Here is a 21,046-nt window from a genome sequence, read left to right as displayed (position 1 = left end):
CCTCCGCACTGCCGCATGCCCCAGAGCAGCCCTGCGTGGTCGCCGGCTCCCAAGCTGAGCCCTCTGCATCCGTCCAGCACGCACCTTGCCCCTCTTCTCCTCCGCACTCAGCAGTCCGTCTAGGTCTCGGAGGCCAGCAGCGAGATAATGCTCCATGGCTCCTATCAAGAGCCCTTCTGCAGCTGCGACCCTCCGCTGGCACCTCTCGCTCCAGCGGCACGCAGCTCTGCTCGCCGCAGCCGGTCTCCCAGCGCTTGGCACTACCAGCACAACCGCGCACTGTTGCGTTGCCGCTTTCCCGCACCATCGCCCCGCTGCTGCGAGGCCACCGCGGGGCCGGCCTGCAGCCCTGGCCTGCCCTTGGCTTGCAGGAGAGTTCAAGAGCAAGGCCGAGCCAGCCCTTGACTAGCCTATGCCAGGCCTTCCCCGGGCACGGCCATGTGTGCCCAGGGCTTGGCCTTTCCCAAGCACCAGCCAGAGCACCCAAGCCAGTAAATGGGTGCTCAGAGACACGCGCAGGCAGCGCTGCCGACCAGGACGCTGCTCTGGCTCACTCCGTGCTGCCCCACACCTCGCCCTCCCCGAAGACCCCTCTTCCTGGCAGGCACCGAGCGGTGAAGGGCGAGCCCCCGAATTCCCCCCAAACCACACAAAACTGGAACGAGACTCAGTCAAAGCTGTTGGGACCTCTTCCTGCTCAGTTAGGGGAAGGACACCGCCTTCCTTGCACCCGCCAGCTCCTCTCGCCCAGCGTTTGCGTGCAGTGGTCAGCTCGTCCCTTCCTCGAGCTCTTTGGGAGAGGAAATCCGAGGCGGCTCAGCACAGAGCCGTGGGCTGGAGAGCCAGCCAGACGCCCCGGCAGCCGGGAGGCAGGAGGAGGAGAAAGCAGGCTGCTGCAAGGGACGGGAAAGCCTGGTCGCAGCGCTGGGACATGAGTGCCACGCAACTGAAGCAGACAAAATGGGCCCCAACACATGAACTCCCACACCCGCCGAGGAACGGGGACGACCTCCCTTGGTCACTTGGTTCCAGTCCCCGGTGACTGCATAGGGACATAGCAGCTGCCATCATGGTCTCCAGCACGGGCGCGATTCCTGGCAGCAGGCGATTTCTTCACGAGGACCCTCCTGGGAAACTGTACCCCTCCCCCCATAAGGCCTTTCCTGACGGTTTCCAAGCCCATGCCGAGCCATGTATTCACCATGAGTCTCTGAGAGTTCGCCTTTGCCTTTCAAGGCCGTACGTCCTTTGGGCCCTACAGCTTCCCTTGGACTTTGGCATGTGGACTGTGGGTAAATGTTCTCGCAGCCATCCTGAAAGCTTCAGAGGTACGCCGGGGGATAGGGCTTGTCGATCTCCCCCCCTCAGGCATCCCCAGACCCATATTTCAAGGGGAGTCCTACAGATACCTTTCTTCAGGACCTCACCTGCACATGATAGCTGAAATCATGCAGCTATTTAGCAAAGCTCAACAAACATACCTACCGTCTGCATGCTTTTTGTGACTGGAGCTCACTTAAAAACAACACACAACACTTAAAGAACTACACATCAATATATATTTAAAAAACACAAAAACACAAAAACACAACATTCTCTTCACTACATAATGGAGGAAAGAGCTATCGAGAGAGGCCTGAGGAAGCGCGGCGCTTCCTAGCAGCAGCCAGGGTGAAGGACGTTTTAGCCTGCAACAGAAAAGGAGGCATTTTTAGGGGAAAGGAATGTGTTGGGGGCATCCCAGCATTAACAGAGCCTCTTTCCTGGCTTCCCAGACTCTTTCCGAGGAGAGCTGCTGCCAGTCGCGCACTGCCAGAGGCTTCCCGTGCAGACGTGAGGCCACAGCCAGGGAGAGGGCTCAGGCAGGCAGCCCCCGAGGGCTTTGCCGCTGCTGCACGTTGGGCAGCTCTGCCCCAGCGCCCATGCCTGCGAGACCTCCCTGACACCCCTGCCAGGATCCCTGCTGGCTGCTTTTGGAATTCACCCCAGAAGCAACAGGAACAGGGAAGGTCAGGCCCCCATCTGTCCCCGTCCAGCCGGCAGCAGGGGGAATACCTGGCCACTGGAGCCGTAACTCTCCCACTCCATTGGCTCGGGCTGGCTGCAGCCTGCCAGGCTGTTGGTGCCCAGAGCCTGAAAGAGAAAAGGAGGCTTTGGCAGGGGAAGCCACAAAGCCAGAGGCTCTGGCCCCAGGGCCTCTTGTCCTCTCCCTGCCCGGGGCAGGCGGTGCGCAGCACAGGCAGTGTTATTGCCTGCCCACAGCAGGGTCCTTCCCAGCAGCCCATCCCTTTCAGAGCTGGAGAGCGCTGTGGGCAAGCAGGCAGCTAAAGTGCCGGTTCTGTGCCTGTCCCTGGCTACCAGGAGCCTCGGGAAGGCTGTTCTCCAGCACATGCTTGGTCCTTCAGTGTCTTCCCCGCCTCTGGGAGAGGGGCTGGGAGGTGGCAGGGCCCTTGTCGCCGGCATGTTTCACCGCCTTCGCCTCTGCAGCCGTGGCAGCTGTGCCACTTGCCCTCAAATCCTCTGAGTGGCCAGCTCCTCTCCAGGAGAGTGGCAAGCGCCTGTGGCCTTTTTGCCCACCCGGGAGGTGACAGCAGTGCCGCGCTCCCATGAGCGCTGCTGAGAGCTTGTCCCCAAGTGCGCCTGCCCAGGAAGTGCTTGCAGGAGGAGGCTGATGGGTTTTCTGCAGCCAAAGGCATTGCAGTGTCCTGAGGACGCCTCCTGGCCTGTTCTCCCAGGGCTTGCTCAACTGACATGCTTGGGAGGCAGAGGAAGGAGCAAGCCCCGATCAGTCCCCATCCAGCCGGCTGCGGGGGGAATACCTGGCCACTGGAGCCATAGCTCTCCCATTCCATGGGTTCTGGCTGGTCACTGCCAGCCAGCCTGTCGGTGCCCAGAGCCTGAAAGAGAAAAGGAGGCTTTGGCAGGGGAAGCCACGAAGGCAGAGACTCTGGCCCCAGGGCCTCTCTTCCTCCCCCGGCCCGGAGCAGGCGGTGCACAGCACAGGCAGTGCTGTCTGCCTGGAGTGGGCTCTCTCCCACCAGCAGTCCCTCTTCCCGCGCTGCAGAAGACTGTGCACAAGGGAGCCCAGAGAAAGGTTTCCACTAGGAACTGCCCTGAAGAGTTTGCCTCTGTCACTGGCTGCAAGGCACGTGTGGATGGTTGTTCGCTGGGGTTTGCCTGGTGCTGCAACTGCTTCCGTGCAGCTGGGAGAGGGCCTGGGAGGCGTCAGGGCCCTGGTGCCAGGCACGTGTCTCCTCCTCCCCCCCCGCAGCTGCAGGAGCTGTCCCACTTGCCCCCCGGCCTCTGCGAGGCCAGCTCCTCTCCAAGAGGCTGGCAAGCACCTCTGCCAGGATCCCCTCTGGATGCTCTTGGAAAACCAAGGCCCCATCTGTCCCCGTGCAGCCAGCTGGCTGCGGGGGCAGTACCTGGCCACTGCAGCCATAGCTTTCCCAGTCCATGGCTTCTGGGATGCCCCAGCCAGCCATGCCGTCCGTCTCCAAAGCCTGCAAGAGAAAAGGAGGCATTTGCAGGGAAGGCCATGAAGCCAGCGGGCTCTGGCCCCAGGGCCTCTTGCCCTCTCTCTGCCCGGGACAGGTGATGCACAGTGCAGGCAGTGCTAGGCCTGCCCGCAGCAGCCTCCTTCCCACCGGCAGTCCATCTTCCAGCGTGGGGGCAAAGTGAAAACTGGAGAAAAGAGAAAACTGAAATCTGGCCTGAGCCTGCTCTGGCCTGCAGTGGATTTGGGCCATCCCTCTGAGCCATCACGCAGGCCCTCCTGTCCCCGCGCAGCTCCCCTGCATCTTCTCCCGAGCATCAGTGGCCCCTGGTGCTGGCCGGCCCTGCTACACACCTGACCTTGTCGCTCCGTGGCCAGCACTGGAGACACTGTGGGACGGAACCTTGGAAGCATCCGTGTTCCCGTGGCGATAACAGCCCCGTTGTGAGGTGGGGGGGAGGGCAGGGCCAGTGGGGACGCAGTGAGGAAGGGTGGTCTTATGTTGGCCTTACCTTAGCACTGATGACCATGGCGGCAGAGACAAATCCTTGGTGTTGGGCTTGCTGGCTGGGAATGAGGTCTCCTCAAGCAATCCAGTGTTGATGCTGGTGGTCGCCTGCCGCAGAGGCTGGCGTCCACTCGGCGCTGTTGTTAGGCCCTTGCAAGCACGCTTTAATGCCTTGCTCTTGCTTCACTGCCCTGCAGCTCCCCTTACAACCTGATTTACACTAGGAGGTGTCTTTCACACGGTCGAGACGTGTTCCTTGGTAGCCCAATTACCCCAAAGGCCAGTTTTGCCCAGCTCCCAGGTATGCATCTCTATAGCAGAGCACCTGTGAGTTGTTGGCGGCCTGGGAGCCTCTGGTGTCCTGCTGGGCTCCTTCTCGTCTCATGCTGGGCACCTTGCAGGCGCCATGTCCCGCGGCTGAGCCCAGCCTTCTCGCGGCTCCTGCACTACCGCCCATCACACGGGTTCCCTTGGCCTGCTCCGCCTGGAGAGGGCAGAAGGGGCACGTGGCCGCCCTGACCAGCGGAGACCTGAAGCTGTCGCACCCCTGCTGAGCAAAGGCCTCAGCCCAGCGAGGCTCGTGGGCTGGCAGGGGGAGCCCGCAGCCACCCTGGGTATAAGATGGTGGTTCCTTGCCTGGCGGCTCAGCCCCCTGCAGCCTCCGTGGGGCCTGCGCAAGGGCTTGCAAAGGCACAAGGCCCCCCACTGCCATTGCCCAGCCTGGCATTTCTGGAGGCCGTTCGGCAGCGTCCTCCCTCTGCTGCCCGGCAGGAGACGCAAGTCTCTGCAGGGGCTTTGCTCCACAGCTCGGCAGCGCCGTGTGCGGGACCGTCGGCAGGGTTTGCAGGGGCTGCTCAGCCTGGGGAAAGGGGCTGCGAGCAGTGCCACGGCCACAGCCCAGCGCCAGCGTGGGCCAGCTGCAGGCAGTGGGGGAGCTCGTGCATTTTAGCAGCGCACCTGCCCTCCCCAAGCCCCGACGCGCTCGCAGCTCCGCCACAGCCGAAACAGAGAGGCCTCTGTAAAGCTGGGGACCAGGCACCGAGCGAGCGGCGTTGCCTCCAAAGGGCGGCTGAAGGGCCGCCGCCGCTGTTACGCCAGAGCCTGCTCGAGCAAGGGGAGGAAGCAGGTGGGGGAGAAGAGGGGTAGGCACTGCGATAGCCTTGGGCCGCAGCCTGCGGCTGCTACGTGTAAAACCTGAGGCTCTACAAGCAGCCCTGGCGTTACGCGGCGGGAAGAAGCCTTGTCGCAGCAGGCGCAGCGCTGCCTCGAGGCGCCAGGCTCCTGCAGCCCAGGAGAGACCATTCCTTCAAGCACTGTCTGTGACTTGCCGAAGGAAAAACTGGTGCTGGGGGACGTCACCTGGGATACAGGTGTGGGAGGTTTCTCCCGTCAAGGAGTCAAGCGTTGCTGCTGTTTCTAAAAGTCAAGCAGGGGACATTTCCTAAAACAAGGGTGGCTGCAGCCACCCTGAGGTCATGCTTTTGGATCCGGGTGCGGCAGACCTCGTACATCGGGCCCCGGACTGGAAGGCAGTGGCTGCCCAGGCTCCAGCCTGACACGGGCACGGCCTGACAGCGTTCACTACGTAGTGTATGTGCCTGCAGTCCGGGTGCAGTCTGAAGAAGGCTGCCGCAGGCTGCCAGCCTGACCGGGATGGGGGAGCAAGCTCTGTGTCAAGTACAGAGCCAGGCGAGAGGCTGAAGGTGCCCTGACCCATCATTCCCTCTTTTGCACCTTGATTGTCGGGACAAAAGAAGGTTAAGCCTTGACTCCTGGCTGTCACCGCGCTCCATTCTTGCCATACTTTCAGAGAGGCTCTTGGACGGGACAGACCCGCGCAGCCTTTGAGGAGACCTCCGCCAATGGGAATCTCATGTCAGGCAAGAGCAGGCTCTCTCCTCAGCGAGCCTCTCCTCCCCTGCGTGAAGCCACTAACCCCAAGGTGGCTGTGCTCTCACAACGAGAGTCCTGTAGTTGCATCAGGCAACTACCTTGTGACTGGCTCCTAGAAGAAAGGGTGACACCCGGGGGTGCCTTTGCCCCACTTCCTGGGCGACAGGTTAGAAAACCGCAACTTGGACGGAGGGAGAGTGGGAGTTTGGAGCACCACTGTCACAAGGAGGCAAAAGTTGACTCCTGGGACGGCTTCCTCAGAGCCACCAGCCCGCCATCCCATTACCTGATCTTTTCCCAAGCCTGCCTTCTCTTCCAAAGGCTCAGAAGACTCTCTGCCATGAATGAATTCCTCACAAAGGACAGAGCTGCTCTGAGTTATGTCGCTTTACTGCATCAGCCCCCAGACTCTTTGCTGCTCAGCCACTGCCATCAGCTCTCTGGGGGTTTCTTTGCTCAAGCCACCGGAACAGCTTCCACCTGCCTTTCCAAGGCTCCAAACGCAGGCTGCAGCACTGTCGTGAGTTGCACCTTACAGCAAACACACAGCGTCCTTTTTATGTGTTATCTAGGCATTGTTTTGCAGGAGCCTCCTTTAGTTCTTTGCAAGATTGGTCCATAGCTTACCTGAGCTGTTCTGGGTGCCCTTTCTGTACAGAGAAATCAAGGTGACAGACAAGGGTCAGCAGTGCCTACATCTTGCCCCCAGGCTGTGTGCTGCTCAGCCACTGCCATCAGCTCTCTGGGGGGGTGTTTGCTCAAGCCACCGGAACAGCTTCCACCTGCCTTTCCAGGCTCCAAACACAGGCTGCGCCACTGTCTTTACAAGGAGCGCCTCTTCCCTCAGGATGCAAACTTTGCTTGCGCAAGCACAGTGGTCCAGCACCCGGGGGAGGAGAGAAGGGTTCCCTCAGCACTCCTCTACTTGGGGACGCTTCTCCTGCCTCTCACCACCCCCGTGCCCTGCGCTATCTCAGCTCTGAGCCTGGCAGTCACGTCCACGCCAGAATGCCTGGCCCACCGCAGCAGTGCTCATCTCACCTTTATTCTGTGTCTTTTGGAGAGAAAACAAGAAAAGCCCCAACCCTCCACACTCTGAGTGTGAAGTGTGAGCCGTACTTGTTCTCGCCTGTCGATTTTCTGTGGTTTCTCGGCAACTGCGGTGGGCCGCAAGGCTCCTGCTGCACTGAATTAACGGAAGGCAATCGACTGCTGGCCATGGAAACATTTGACAAGAACTCTGAAGCACAGCAGTCTTCGTGCCACAGGCACCCTAACCTAGGGACATGAACTTAGCTCAGCAACACAGAGGCGAGGGCAAGCGCTGGGAGTCCCCTCTCCTTCCCCGATGACTCCTTGATAGGCCAGGCCTTCCCAGTCCACGTGAGAAAACTCGTTGTGGCTGGTTGAGGAGAAACTCCCACTCCTCTGCCTTGCCAGTTAGGCATAAGGTCTTGTCCCACTGTTGGAGGAGTTGCTGGTGACTGTTGTGATGAGCTGTAAATCACGAGAGCAGCAAAAGAATCCCAGGAGGCAAGAGCAGCGCTTGGAAGTAAAGCCTTTATTCTCTGCTGGGGAGGCGCGGGGAAGGCAGGAGGCGCGGGGGGGCAGGGGGCTCCGCTCCCCGGGGGCTCTGCGGCTCTGGGCAGCAGCTATGCTGGAAGATCCTTGGGAGGGCAGCCGGAGGGGCTGTGCCACGCGGCGAGGCCTCTTCTGCACTGACGCGCGAGTCGCACCATCGGCAGCCCCTGCGGCTCCGAGGGAGGCAGGCAGGGAAGGACAGGGCCATGAGCGCCACAGGGTGCCGAGCCTTCCCCGGCCCGGCAAAGGCAGCAGGAGGGAGGTGGAGCGCAGCCCTCTGCCATGTGCTTTGTGCATGTTCTTTTCCCCACGGACTGTTCAAGAGTCTGAGCAAACTCCCTCGCTTCTCTTGCTGGCCGTTGCTTCTCAGCACCGGTGTGAGAAGCAGCTCTGAAGGCCGGAGCCACACACCTCCTCAGCTCAGCCCCCAGCAGCCACCCAGCCAGTGGCCTCTCTCAGCACTCGCCTGGCTCGCTCTTGCCCGTCAGAGGCTTTACGCGCGTGGCTCTCCGCTGGGCCCCTCTCTGGGAAGGGGGCTTTGGAGCTGATGGAGGGACGGGCTGCCTGCAGTACTGCTGGCCCGTGGAGGGGAAGGTGTCTCGCGTGCTCCCAGGCCTCGCTTGAGGTTGTCTTTCCAGCACTGGAGCACATGTCTTGATGTGGGTGCTGAGGGGTGATCGAGGGGCTTCTGCACGCCTTCTGGTGTGCTCTGAGCATCTTGCTCGGAGCTTTGCAGGACAGGTGGGAGGAGATTAGGTGACAGTTCCTCTTGAGATTCTTCAGATTCTGCTTCGTCCTCTGAAGGCATGACCATTCCGGGGATGGCGATAGGTGGGAGCTTCATGCCTGCTGAATGCTTGTGTAATTTTTCAGCAGGGATTTTCTTTTCTTCCGGCCTTAGAAAGCCCTGGCCCAGAGAGCTCTCCTTCCCACCTCTTGGTCTGGGCTCTTTTGCGACCCGCCTTCCACAGTTCCCTCCTGAAGCCGCTGTGCTCAGAGGGCGACCACACTGCTCTACTAGCTGCTCCACTAGCTCACTCTCCTCGGTGCTTTCTTCTGAAGTGTCCTCAAAGCATCTTGCCTTGGCATGCATTTCTTTTTCTAACAACTTCTTCTCCTTCTTCAGGGTGTCAAGAGCATCACGGACAATCATTTCCGCATACGCTTTTAATTCTGCATGGAGGTGCTGAACGTTGGAAATGGCATTTTGGATGCCACGCCTTGCAAGTGTGCTACTCTCTTGCAACACAGCAGCAACATTTTGCAAAGGTTGCAGCAGGGGCAACCTTGTGGCGTCTGGTGTCCGATGTCCAGAGGCACTAGCTGATCCTTGCCCTTCTTTTGTGACCTGGGCGGAGACAGGTGTCTGGGGTGGCTGCGGTTCTCTCTTGGAAATAGCCTCAAGGGGCAGCTTCGGGATGTCAGAAAATTTGCACTGGAAGTGCCGTTCAAATTGGGAAGCTACGAAGGATTGCAAGGTGGCTGCAACACGCTCAACAGCATCCGTGGCGATTTGGTCCCGAGAAGGCAGAGAAGATGCTCCGTCATAGCCTGCCACCTCAGCTTGCCTCGCTCTGCTTTCTCCCCGTTTGCCAGCTCGCGTGGCTCCTCCGGCAACGCGCTGCTGCCTCCGCCTGGCCGACAGCCTGGCCTCAGAGGCGTCTGATGGGCTGCCTACCAAACGCTTCCCCAAGCGATCCAAAAGGGTTGCTGCAATCGCTCTAGCCACCTGTGCAATTTCCTGCTGGAGATCTGCAGGTGACGTCTCCGAAGGCTCTGCCCTTCTCGCGCTAGCAAATAACCTTCCACTGATTGCCAGGGGAGCCCTGCTTAGGACGTGCACTGACGGACGCAGCTCTTTCACCCTCTCCAGCACTTCCTCGAGCACGCTCTCAGCCAGCTCTTCCAGCTCCTGGGCTTCTGTCAGCGAAGTCCATGCCAGCGTGGTGCGGACTTGGTGATGCACTTCTTTCGTTACAGGCTTCTGTAAGAGAAACCAGCAGGAAGCAATGAGTGACTGCTGAAGAAAAGGGTAGAGGAGGGGGAGGAGGTTAAGTTGTTGGACTGGACTCTTTGCGCTCTTCTGCCATGGCTGCTGCCTGCTCTCATGACGCCTCCGCCTCTTCTCGGAGGCTCGCTTGCACCTTTTCCAGTGCTGATGGAAAGAAGGTGAGTTTTGAGACCAAGAGAAAAAAAATAAGTCCTTCTTCCTGCAGCACCCAGCTGCTGTCATGCTTTGCCTGTCAGGCTGTGCCACAGGATGGAGCCGGGCAGCATTTAACATGCCCCGCTAATGAGAATCGGGCAGCATTTAACATGCCCCGCTAATGAGAATCGGGCAACAGCAGGTTCTTCTCTAAGCTAACCTCTGAGCTCCTGCAGGAGGAAACCAGCCCGCCAATGGCTAAGCACCGCCACTACTGGCCTCAGGGACGCTGCATGCTTGGCTGCTCGCCACACGAGAAACCAGCAACAGGGACCGTGGGGACACGTGGTGCAGCTAAGGGATTTGTGCTGAGTGGCGGAGTCTGAGAGCACAAGAGCCCACTGAGAGTGCCAGGCGCACCTGCTCCTGCTCAGCCGGCTGGGGGAGGCGTGCGTCTTCTTCAGGAGCCTCGGGCTTCTCCATGCTCTCCGCAGTCCTGGCGAGATACCTTGGAAGAGACATACAGATGGCTGAAAGAGAGCGCCTGGAGCTGTCTTGCCCAGACCGTTGCCTGCTCAGCCCCTGCCCTCCTCCTGCTCTGGGCTTCCTGGCTCCAGTGCCCCAAAGAGCTTCCAGCTGCCTTTGCCAGCCTCCAGGCGCTGCTTGCACCACTCTAGGCACAACCAGCCTCTGCTCACGCAGCAACTGGGCACTTTCCTGGAACACAAGGCCCCAGGCAGCACCTCGCCGAAGGGCCACGGGCCCGCTCCGAGCGCAAGCCTTCCTTGTGCTGCCTCTTACCTGGCCCTCACGTCCTGCTCTGCAGCTCTCAGGCTCTCTCGTTGCTCCCACAGCAGCTGCTCTCGCAGGCGAGAAATGTCCATGCCTTGCGGCAGTTCGGGGGCATTCTTTAATTTTGCCGGTTGTTCTCGAAGCGTTTGCTGAAAGTTGACAGCAGGCTTTAGCTCCCCTTTGCCACAACATGCTCTCACGCGCCTGCGTGTGGAGGCTTCACGCTGGCCCAGAGCAGCGCTCTGCTTCAGCCGCGCACCCAGGGCAGGAGAGAAGGACTTCCCTCGGCACTGCCGGCAGGCGCTGGGGGAGGACTTTCCTGCCCGCCCCCAGCCCCAGCCCTGTGAACCCTGAGCTTTACGTACTTGTTCTCGACGGTACATTTTGTCGGCCTCTATCTTGAGCGTGGTCAGGTACTGCCTGTACTCGTTGAACTCCCGCAGGGTGCAAACGACCTATGGCGAGATGAGGGGGAGAAAGCAGCCACCACTTATCACGCTCACTCCGCAGCCTGCCTTGCCCCAAAGAGCGCTAAGGCAGCGGGAGCTGCTCCCCTGCACAGCCTGCCCTGCCCAGCAGCTGGCGGCTTTGCTCCCAGCCAGCCAGCCAGCCAGCGGCGAGCAGCGCCCCTCGCTCCGCCGCCAGCCCACACGCCCGCTGCTCCGTCGGCGCCGAGGCAGCGCGGCACAGCCTTGGAAGAGCAGGAGTGGGAATTCCCGGAGCGGGCTCTGGGCTCCTTCTGCCCCCAGGGAAATCAGCCCAGCAGCCCTGCGCCCTCCACCCGCAAGAAGCGGCTGCAGCAAGCGCTCTGGCAACCTGCCGCTGCCCCTCCGATGGAAACTGCTCTTCTCACCCTGATGTCCAACCTACTTTGCCGTCGCTGGTGATGTAACCTCCTCTCCTTAGTCGCCAGAGGTTGCCTTTGCGGTGGTAGTAGGCTCGCAAATGTGGGTCGTGCAGACTGTTGTACTCGGAGCTCAGGGAGCGGCAGTATGGATCTCCCAGATTGAAATAACCGGATGGCTGGTGAAGCTGCAGAAAGTATCGTCCGCAGCATGAGCAGGGTAGGAGAGATGAGGAAAGAGAGAAAGAGACTTCCGAGCTTTGTCAGCCCATAGGGTAGTGCTTTCAAGCCTCTGAGGTTGAGGGTATTGCCTGCAGAGCCTGGATTCACATCTCGGGCCCTGCCAGAAGGAGCCCTTCCCCCAGCACCTGGACGCCTTGCTGCCTACTGCACGCAGGGCATGAGCAGCACGCTTGCACGGCGCCACAAGGCAGGCTGGCGTTGGCTCTGGCAAGCTCGTGCACGGGCAGAGAGCAGCGGTGGGAGACGCTCTGCCGACCTGTGGCCGGTATCGGGCCCTGCTCTTTGCAACTCCTGCCTTCTGTCAGCGGCACGGAGCCCGGAGCTTGCTTTGCCCGCTGAGGCCTGCCTCATTTAAGGACTGCAGCTCCCACTCTACAGCATGTCCCCACACCTCCCCCTCCCCGAAGACTCCTCTTCCCGGGGGGTGCCAAACGCACAAGGAAGGGTCCCGAGCTTCCCTGAATAACACCCAAATCTGGAGCGGAGCTCTGCCAAAGCTGCTGGGAACTCTTCCTGCTCAGTTAGTGGAAGGACACCCGCCTTCCTAGAAGACCAGGCTAAACTAGAGGCCTGTCAGGCGGGGATGGTGCTGGCGACCCTAGGCCTCCAAGCTAATGGCCTGGAGTGTCTCTAGGGACACAAGCTTTCCCTGCTCCAGAGCAGCGGTGCTGCTCTTTAGCTCAGGAAGGTCTCTCTGAGCAGGGCTGGCCTTTCTCCTTTGAGCAGGGAGAGGCCGTGCTGCTGTCTGTCAGCGGTCATCGCCTGCTCCAAGTGTGCCGGGACCCCCAATGAGCAGGGCAGGCTCACAGGTCGCAAAACCTGTGAACGGTGTGAGAAAGACGCTGCCTTTGCTGCAGTGCCCAAAGGGGCGCGAGGTGCTGGTGCAGGGGAAGCTCTGGCAAAGGGGCAGTGTGCGCGTGCCGCTCCCCATGTGGCAGCACCGCTGCCCCGACACCCTCTCTCTGGGGCAACAGCAGCCCACTGCAGCCTGGCACTTCCCAGCCATGGCTGCACCCCCTCTCATGGCCGACTCCTCCAGCTCCAAGCGCATCCCCTGCTGACAGCTGCTGGACGAGTCCCGTTTGCCCAGCAAGCTGCCCCATGTGCCAGGCTGGCTAAAAGGGTCACTTGCTAACGGAGATGAGTTGCCACCCCCTAGGGTAAGGATGGTAAAGCCAAGGAGAGACAGAGCGAGAGATTTCCCCGGTGCCGTAGGGCATCTCCCTCGCTCCCTCCGAGGAAAACAAACCCAAACCAAGCAGCGCAATCCCCCTGCCCACCAAACTCCTTGGGGCGAGTAGAGTATTTTCCTCCTCCGAAAACTTGCCAGGTACCTGCCTTGCGTGGAGGACGGCTCCACTGAAACTGAGTGCCAGCAAGCTTTCCGGCTGTGTTTCTGAAGTACAGCTACTTCCTCAGTGTTCAAACACCCGTGTAAAGCTGAGCTTGTCCTTGCTGGGGTGGCCCAGGCCTGTGAAGCTGTTTCCTTGGTGTGACGGGACAGCGGCAGCCGTAGGTAGGCAGTGGGGCTTTGTGGCCGTGCTGCTGTGGCGAAGGAGAAATCTCGTGCTGGCCAGGTGGCAGCGTGGAGAGGAGGTCTCGGGGAGAAGCGAGGAGCTCCCTTTGCACACAAGACGGAGCTTATCCAGTGTTTTCTAAGCTTGCTTTGTACCAAAGACCTGCGTCTGCCTCAGTGGTCCAGGGGGGATTGCTGCCGTTTGTAATTGGTTGGACTGGACAGGCCCGTCCAGACGGTGCTGTGAACGTGGGTCTTTAGCCCGTGCCTGCTACCAGATGATATTACCAAAGGGACTGAAGAAAGAGAGGCTGTTGAATTCTCTTCTTGTTTTGCTATGGATGAAATTTTCTTACCCGGAGACTTGACAACTGACTGTGCAGCATCTTATGATCGGTTTCTTTATTTCTCGGCGATGATTAAGAACACGGCTCTTTGCTTCCACCCCACAGCCGAATGCTTGCCTTGCAGTCAGGCAAAGCTATGCAGTCGGCAGTTGCCACTATGCAACAGTTTTACAGGATCCCAGGAACAGGAGTTTTGGTTCAACAGCTATTGAGCAAGATGCAGGTAGGCTCTTTTTGTCTTTTCCTTTCTAAATACCTTCTAGTATTACCTAGGTTTTTATTCCTGGTGGCAGAAATCCTCAGAAGTGCTGAACATGACTAAATCAGCCAGTCTTAGAAGTCTTGAAGGCTGTGAAAAGGTGTCCCTAACCAAAACACATGGGAAAATACAGCTTCATCTTGTTGCCAAGAGTACTGTTTGCAAGTGTTATGATAAGTTCTTCCCTCCTAGTACACATGAAGCATGAATCAAGGGCTGTGTTGATTCCCATCTCTCTCTGGATTTCGGTGACATTCCCATGGGGGGAAGACTCATGGGTGCCATGCATTTTTTGTGCCCTTATCTGCACAGGGATTCTAACATCAAACACACCTGTGATTTGCCAAGGCTTCGGGGAAGTGCATTAAAACTGGTGCAATTACTCAAATCAGTAGTGCCGTGTCCTGCTGTTCCCTGAACCTAAAAGTGGCTGAGTCTGTATAATCATCACTCTTATATAAAAACAACCAGACTTAAGCACAACACAACCTTGGAACAAGCCAAGGCTTCCAACAAGCAACAGGGATGAATAACCAGTATTTTGCACAGCGGATCCTATGACAGAACTGGTGCATCCTGCTCCCCCAGCTGTACAGCTGTGCCAGCGGGTTCTGCAGGAGCTGTCACATAGGAGAAAAGGCTGGTCAGCTCCGCTGTTCTCTGAGGAAGACTTTTTAAGATGTAAAGCCAGGGCTTTGAATTAAAGGATGAAATTATTACAGATGGTAACTTCTGAAGAGAAGCAGTCCTCACCGGGCAGTTGCAGCTGATTATATACAAATAGTTTTTGTAGATTTTTTCCTCTTTTTTTGTTGTTTTTTTTTTATTTTTTAATGTTCAGGAGCTGGCTACAGAGTGGGCTTTTCCCAGTAGTGATACTTCATGAACAGTCACAAGTCAGTACAATTTTGCAATATAAAAGCCTGTGAAGACACTGGAATACAGCTGAGTACATTTCTTCAGGTTCTGCTTTTTGCTTTCTAGTAATAAATATTTTGGTATTTATTTAGTAAAGTCATTTCATCTTAAAATTTGCAGAATGAATACATCTCTCTTGGCCAGTCAGAACAGCTTGTTTCAAAATTCCTTATAACTTTATTTGAACAGGAGAGAGAAGATCATATTCTAAAAGAAGCATTTTTCTCAACTCAGACCAAGTTTAAGTTTTTGGTTACTGCATTATTTTCCCCTTGTTTTGGAAACTGCCAGTCCCAAACCCCATAATACACATGGCCATAGCAATAGCAAAACACTGCTATTGCATACACCATGCAAACCAGCAGCAACAACTTTCCCTTGGACTTCCATTTTAAAATGGATGCAGCTGACATGAGAAACATGCCCATGAGAACAAAATGTTGGAAATACTTATATTCCAATATGAAAAAGAAAATGACAAAATTCCAACTAAATTTTACTTTTGCCCAGCCACATTTAGTCAGGAAATGAGCAAAAAAAAGTCAACATGTGAGTTAATATAAGTTCTGGAATTCTTAGCAACTTGATCTTGTCTCTGCAGACAAGCATGTACACATCTTTCCACTGAGCTGACTCCTTTTGACACAAGGATCCATTCTACATTAAGTCAATCAAAAAAAAAAAAGTTTTTTCTTGGAATTTGCTATGTCTGCTCAGATTTCTTTGCATAGATACTTTGGTGAATGAGATTCCTCAGAGAAAATAGGAACAGCTAGCTCAACTGCAGGGGAATGAAACCAAGCTCTTGGGCCCTCTGTCCTTCCTTACCTTGTTTACTCTAGAATTTGCTGCATTCTCTTTTGAGCCAAGTTCTTTACAGCAGTATTGACAATGGGAAGTTATGAAAACCTGAGTCAAGATCTGCAGCCATCAGGTTTTCTGGAAGGAGTTCTCCATTTTATTTCATTCTGCAACTTTTAAACCTGAGATGTGTGCCAAATCTTCTTACACAGTTGAGAATCTCCAGGTGTGACCATAAATCAAAGCCAGAATAAGGAAATCCTGAGACTAATAATATAAAAGCTTGTTTAGCTTCACACTGGATCTTAAAGAAAGTAAATGAAGAAAAAGGGAAATCTGCGTTGAAACTTTCCTTTAAGGACTGTTACTTAATCTTGTTTCTGAGTTAAAACGCAAATGAAAAGAAATAAGACTTTGGTTCTTCTGCCCAGAGTGGGTAAACCAGCGGACAGAAGAAAAGGGAAACTAATTCAGTGGGAGCAAAATAAGCCTCTAGTCTGCTCCAAAATCACTTTTGTGCTGATATAGTTGTGTAGAGAATTTTTTGTAATTTATCAGCCAGTGCAGCCTTTGGAGGAGGCACAACTCCTCCCCTGTATAGGAACTTATCCCAGTAGGGTACAAGGAATGCACACATGAGGAAGTTAGCACAGGTAACTGATGTGAATTTGAGCACCTCAGCTCATGGCTGTCTTATTTCCCCACTGTTTCCATGGAGAAGGCAACAGACTCCATGTTCACGCACTGAATACTCCACACAAGCCTGTTTGCCTGCTCATGCTGTCACTGCATTTTTGTCCAAGAACATCTCCATCTGTAGCTATTGTAGCTGTGTGCATTACCCTGTACGCTTTCTCCTGTGTTCCTCAAGGAAGGTTGTACTGCTTGAATTATTCTACTGTACAAAAAGCCCAAGAGACCCTCAGTTCCTTAATCCAGCATGGTGCTGAGCCATCCCTGGAGGCTGCTAACACCCTGAACTCCTTAGTCTTCAAGGGAGCTCAGAAATACTCAGGACCATCTAGGATGTGATCTTCCCTGCTTTACACCCACTCCTGCAGTGGCTAGACTATTACAAAGCATGAAGTCCCCACAGTTCTGCAGCTGATGCTCATTCACCCTTCTGGGCTCATGGTTCAGCTCCACAATGAGGATGAGGGGATCCAGACCAGGGCATATCAGCAGGGGATGAACAGACACTGCATCACAGACTGCATCCCCTCATCTGCTGAGGATCAGCAAGAAGGGATAGGAAGTGAGACATATGCAACAGTAGATATTACAGGCAGAACCATTTTGAAGGTTTAAAATTGCTTTTCTCTCTATTAAAAAAAAAAAAAAGGCAGTGCTTCCAATCAGTTTCTTGCAGGGTAAACACTGCACTCTAATTTGTTTGGTAAACCTTGTATTTTCAGCCATAATTACCCCATCAAGGCACCTAAATGAAGATGACATTTGAAGTGACCTTCAGCTTACAGCTGCAATAACCATCCCACAGGAGAAGTGGGGAGGGAAGGCAGCACTTGGTTCCCAAGGTGAGAGGTGCCTGTGAACATGCCAGCCAGATATTCCTCCAAAAATCAGCCCAGTTGAGACAGAGAATCATGTTTCAGTGGGGACAGCATGCCCAAGACTAAGCTCTTTGATGTCTCTGCTAGAGGAAGGACCACTGTAAGGTAAAGGCAGTTTGTTGTTTCCTCAAAAACAGATAGCTCAGGATATTTTTCCTTCTAGGGAATAACAGCTCCTGCAGAACTGAAGTAGGTGAGGATACTGTTTCTTAGGAAACTTAGGCCCTCTATCCTTCAGCTCCTTCCCTTCTATCCTTCTCCTCCTTGGCCAAATCCCACCCAGACTGAACCCCTCTCTGAACAGTACTCTCCTGCTCTTCTCCCGCTTCTCTGCTCTGGTCTCTTCAAACACTCCTCCCTGACACACTAATTCTCTCCATTAATCCCAGTCCCATTTGCAAGCTGCCATAGGGGCCCTTTACAGAGATATCTTGAGCTGAAGATCTGCCAGACCTTAGGAGTGTTTCTGCTGCCTGTCCCAACTCTTGCCCCAGCAGTCCTGGTACACTCAGCTGAGAAGGCAAGCTGCTAATTGATAAGAAACTGATTAAGAGCAACAAAGTCCAGAGTTTGCTTCCATCACCCCCAGGTGCTGAACTCAGACCAGTAAGCAGCTGAACTCCCTCGCCCACCTCTGAGAGCTGCAGAGTTGAGTAAGGACAAAACTAACATTTGAAGAATTCTGCAATAAAAAGGAGACTGCTGAAACTCGCAGAGATGCCCAAGTGGGCAATGCAGGAGTAGAGATGGGCAGGAATCTGTCTGAATTTGCCTACCTGGCCAGCATTCCTGTTCCACTGAGCTCCCAGAGTTTATGAAGGGCTTAACACAAGTGGACAGAAAGACAGTATCAGTACTGAGGATGGCACAAAAAACAGCCACATCAGCATTCAGCTTGTTAATTATCCTCTGGATCACCTCCCCTCCACATTCACTGCAGAAGAATCTCAAGGCATTTCCAAACCTAAACAAATATGAGAATCAAAAGGAGACTGGGAAGTCAATACTGCAAATGGATTTTCCATTACCACAAGGGCAGGCACCAATGTCCAGAAAGCACCACAACCAGGGTAATTATTTGCTGCCTGTACTCTGTATTCACAGAAGGTGCCTTGCCTGGTTTGCAGCAGCAAAGGGCAACTGCGTTATTGATCAGGTCAGATGCCTGTCACCCTCACAGGCATCAGGGGGTTTCTGAACAAGCCACACAAAGGCAGTATTGGAATTGTCACAAGTTCATGCTTGATTTGTAAGGCAATCCGAAGCAGATTTATTGACCCCCTTTCCTCCTCTGCGGGGCAGAGGGAAGCAAAACAAAGCTTTGTAGGACCTGTCTGGTCCTACTGCCAGGACCTGACAGAAGAGGCCTCCGGCAGGAACCTCTGGAAGAAGGAAGAGTGAATGCCGAGGCCTGCAGAGGTTTCTAACTGGAAAAGCACCAGTGTGCCCCATTTGGGAGCATGGATCACTGCAAAATGCTGCTATTGAAAGCAGCCCTGCCCTTCTCCAGCAAATAAATGCCTTTTCTCAGCTGCTCCTAAACCCATCCTGATCTCACCTGATCACCTCACCCTGTCCAGGGGCACAGGATCCAACTCAGAGCACATCAGGTATATCAGAGCACAGGGAATTCCCTCCAGGGTTAGCACTCCAGTGCACTGAAGCATCCAATCTTTCTCTGATGCAAAGTAGGGACAAGTAATAGGAAAGAGGGGATAGGGCTTTGCAATATAAAAGCACAGGGCCAAATACTAACCCACAAAATAGAATTCCTGCTTGCTCACATCAGACAACAGCTGGAGAAAGATCAAGCAGAGTAGTTCCCGCAGCCTGATCCTGCTCCCACACTGACCAGTCACGATAGCATCATTTCCCAGCACTGAGGGTAGAAACATCATCCCTTTTCCTTTGCAAATTAATTCAAGTCAGCTTTGAAGGACTTAAGTTCCCCAACCAAGATGACTTAAGGTCATATAAAAACTAGAACTCATGGGAAGTTCACACCTAATCCAGGCCCCAACTAGCAAAGCAGCCCTTAAGGGAGGTCACAAGCTTATTCTTTAAACAGAGTGTTTTCTTACAGCAGGCAACAGTACAGTTTTTGTAGAAGAGGTGACAGTATGAGTGCATCAAGTAGCGTGGAAATAAGAGGGTGAAATTAGGCTCCTTGCAAACAACTAGAGAGCCTTTGCCTTTCAGCACTAGCCAAGAACTTTAGAGAGATTAGTCTATTACCTTCATGACAAGGCTGCTAACCAGAGATTTGTGAAAGTGACAGCTTTTTAGAGCATGCCCAAAGTAGTCTTCGCCCAAGACCAGCACACTCCCTGACCTAGAAGTCAAGCATTTGAACAAAGAGCAGGGAACAGAGAGAAAAAGGTAGAAGTGCATGAATACAAGTGGAGAATTAAATAATTAAAATATTAAGCAAACTGGCAGAGGGAAGTGAGGTGGCATCTAGGAAGAGGCAAACAAGGAGCAAGTGGCCCTGTGATTGCATTTAAAACTCAAATCAGCCTGCAACTGAGTTATCACATGTGGCCACAGCATAGCCAGGGAGAAATAGTAGGAGGAAAGGGTAAAATATAATCACTTGGGTTATAACTGTCAGAATCAAGGAACACCACATCATTCCCAAGGGCCACTAAGAGCCAAAAGAGACATCTCAAAGCATTTCTACTGTGCTGGGGTGCTTGGCGAGGATTGTCACATTACTTTGTACAGAAGTCTAAAGAAGTTTGTATAATTCAAAGCATAGCTAGTCAGAAAAACAGGTTTGGATAAGATTGAGAGCAGTCTCGATGCTCCCCACCGAGTTCAGATGAGTTCCACTTTAAACCATCGCAGAAAGCCAGTCCATTTCTTCTGCATCCATCTCTTTCCACCTTCATCACTCTGCTGCCTCTGCAGCATGGATGAGACCAAGAGAGGAAGAACTCACAGGAAAGTCACACACCATTCCTAGCCACAACTAGTCTGGTGAGAGTTTCGCCCTCCTTGCTATGTCTAACAAATCTCAACGGTTCCCTAAACCTTCTGAGGTTAAATACAGGAGAAAAGGCACATAGACACTTCCACTCAGCCTACCCTTCCTAAGCAGAGCTTTAGGAGCTGCCGTGAAGAGGATGGCTTAGCCTGTTGCAGGCCATAGAAGCTCTAGCAGTACTACAGAAGAGCCAAAGCCATACAGGTGCTAGGTTGCCCCCCACAAGGGCCAGCACAGGGAATACAAGGAAGATCCCAGCTGTGTGCACAGCTTGAGTTTTCACCTGCTAGCACCTGGAGAGAGGCCCAAGGGTGGCTAGGGAGCAGCATAAGACAATGGCTCCTTCAGGTTACAAGCTGGATGTACAGCAACCAGGAGAGAAAGGAAAAGACTTTCTGCTCTGTTCTCTTGGGCTTGTCTCAAAAAGATCTCAGGAATGCAAGTACTTTGAAAGTCTTTCCCCTAAAGCACCAGTTTTATTTGGACACAAAGCCTGGGCTAGGACTGCACAATGGGGCTTTGACTTCTGCAGTTTCACCTCCCTGTAACATCTGATAGTTGGCAGCTCTCTCTCAGGGTGCCTTGGGTAAATGAGGCAAGGTGGGAGCAGGGACAAACAAAGGTAAAAAGTGCTATCTGGTAGCCCTGAGCCCTCAAAAGGCAGCCACAGAGATTCCCACCATTCAGAGCATCTCTTAGCTGGGAGAAGAGAGAAATGAGAATTATAGATTTTAAAAAGTCAAGGTCTTTAAGGAAAAAAAGTGATTGTTTTTCCCCTGACATTTGGGCAGTTCATTGCTTTAAAGACATCCTTGAGGGGCATTGCTCTGGAACCTTCTAACTGAAGAGAAGGAATTACTCATGCTAGCAATCATCCTGTTTGCTTAGCACAAAGAGGTCATATTCACAGAAACAGTTTACCTCCAGCATGGTTTAGTAGTCCATGTTTTTCCTTTATAAACTCAAACATCCAGAAACATCCTTCAGGGGGGAAAAAAAAAAGAGCCCTTCAGAGTGATTCACCTTCTCCCAGTAGGAAGAGAACTGGGCACCAGGCTCCCAGGGTAAGAGTAGCCATTAGTGTGTATAGGAAATGGAGTTAAGCAGTAAGTTAGAATACGCCCCAGTGATCCATAAGTAGACAA

The sequence above is a fragment of the Apteryx mantelli genome, unplaced genomic scaffold, assembly GCF_036417845.1.
Source record: "Apteryx mantelli isolate bAptMan1 unplaced genomic scaffold, bAptMan1.hap1 HAP1_SCAFFOLD_61, whole genome shotgun sequence".
Taxonomy (NCBI): Eukaryota; Metazoa; Chordata; class Aves; order Apterygiformes; family Apterygidae; genus Apteryx; species Apteryx mantelli.
This window is presented reverse-complemented; position numbering follows the sequence as displayed.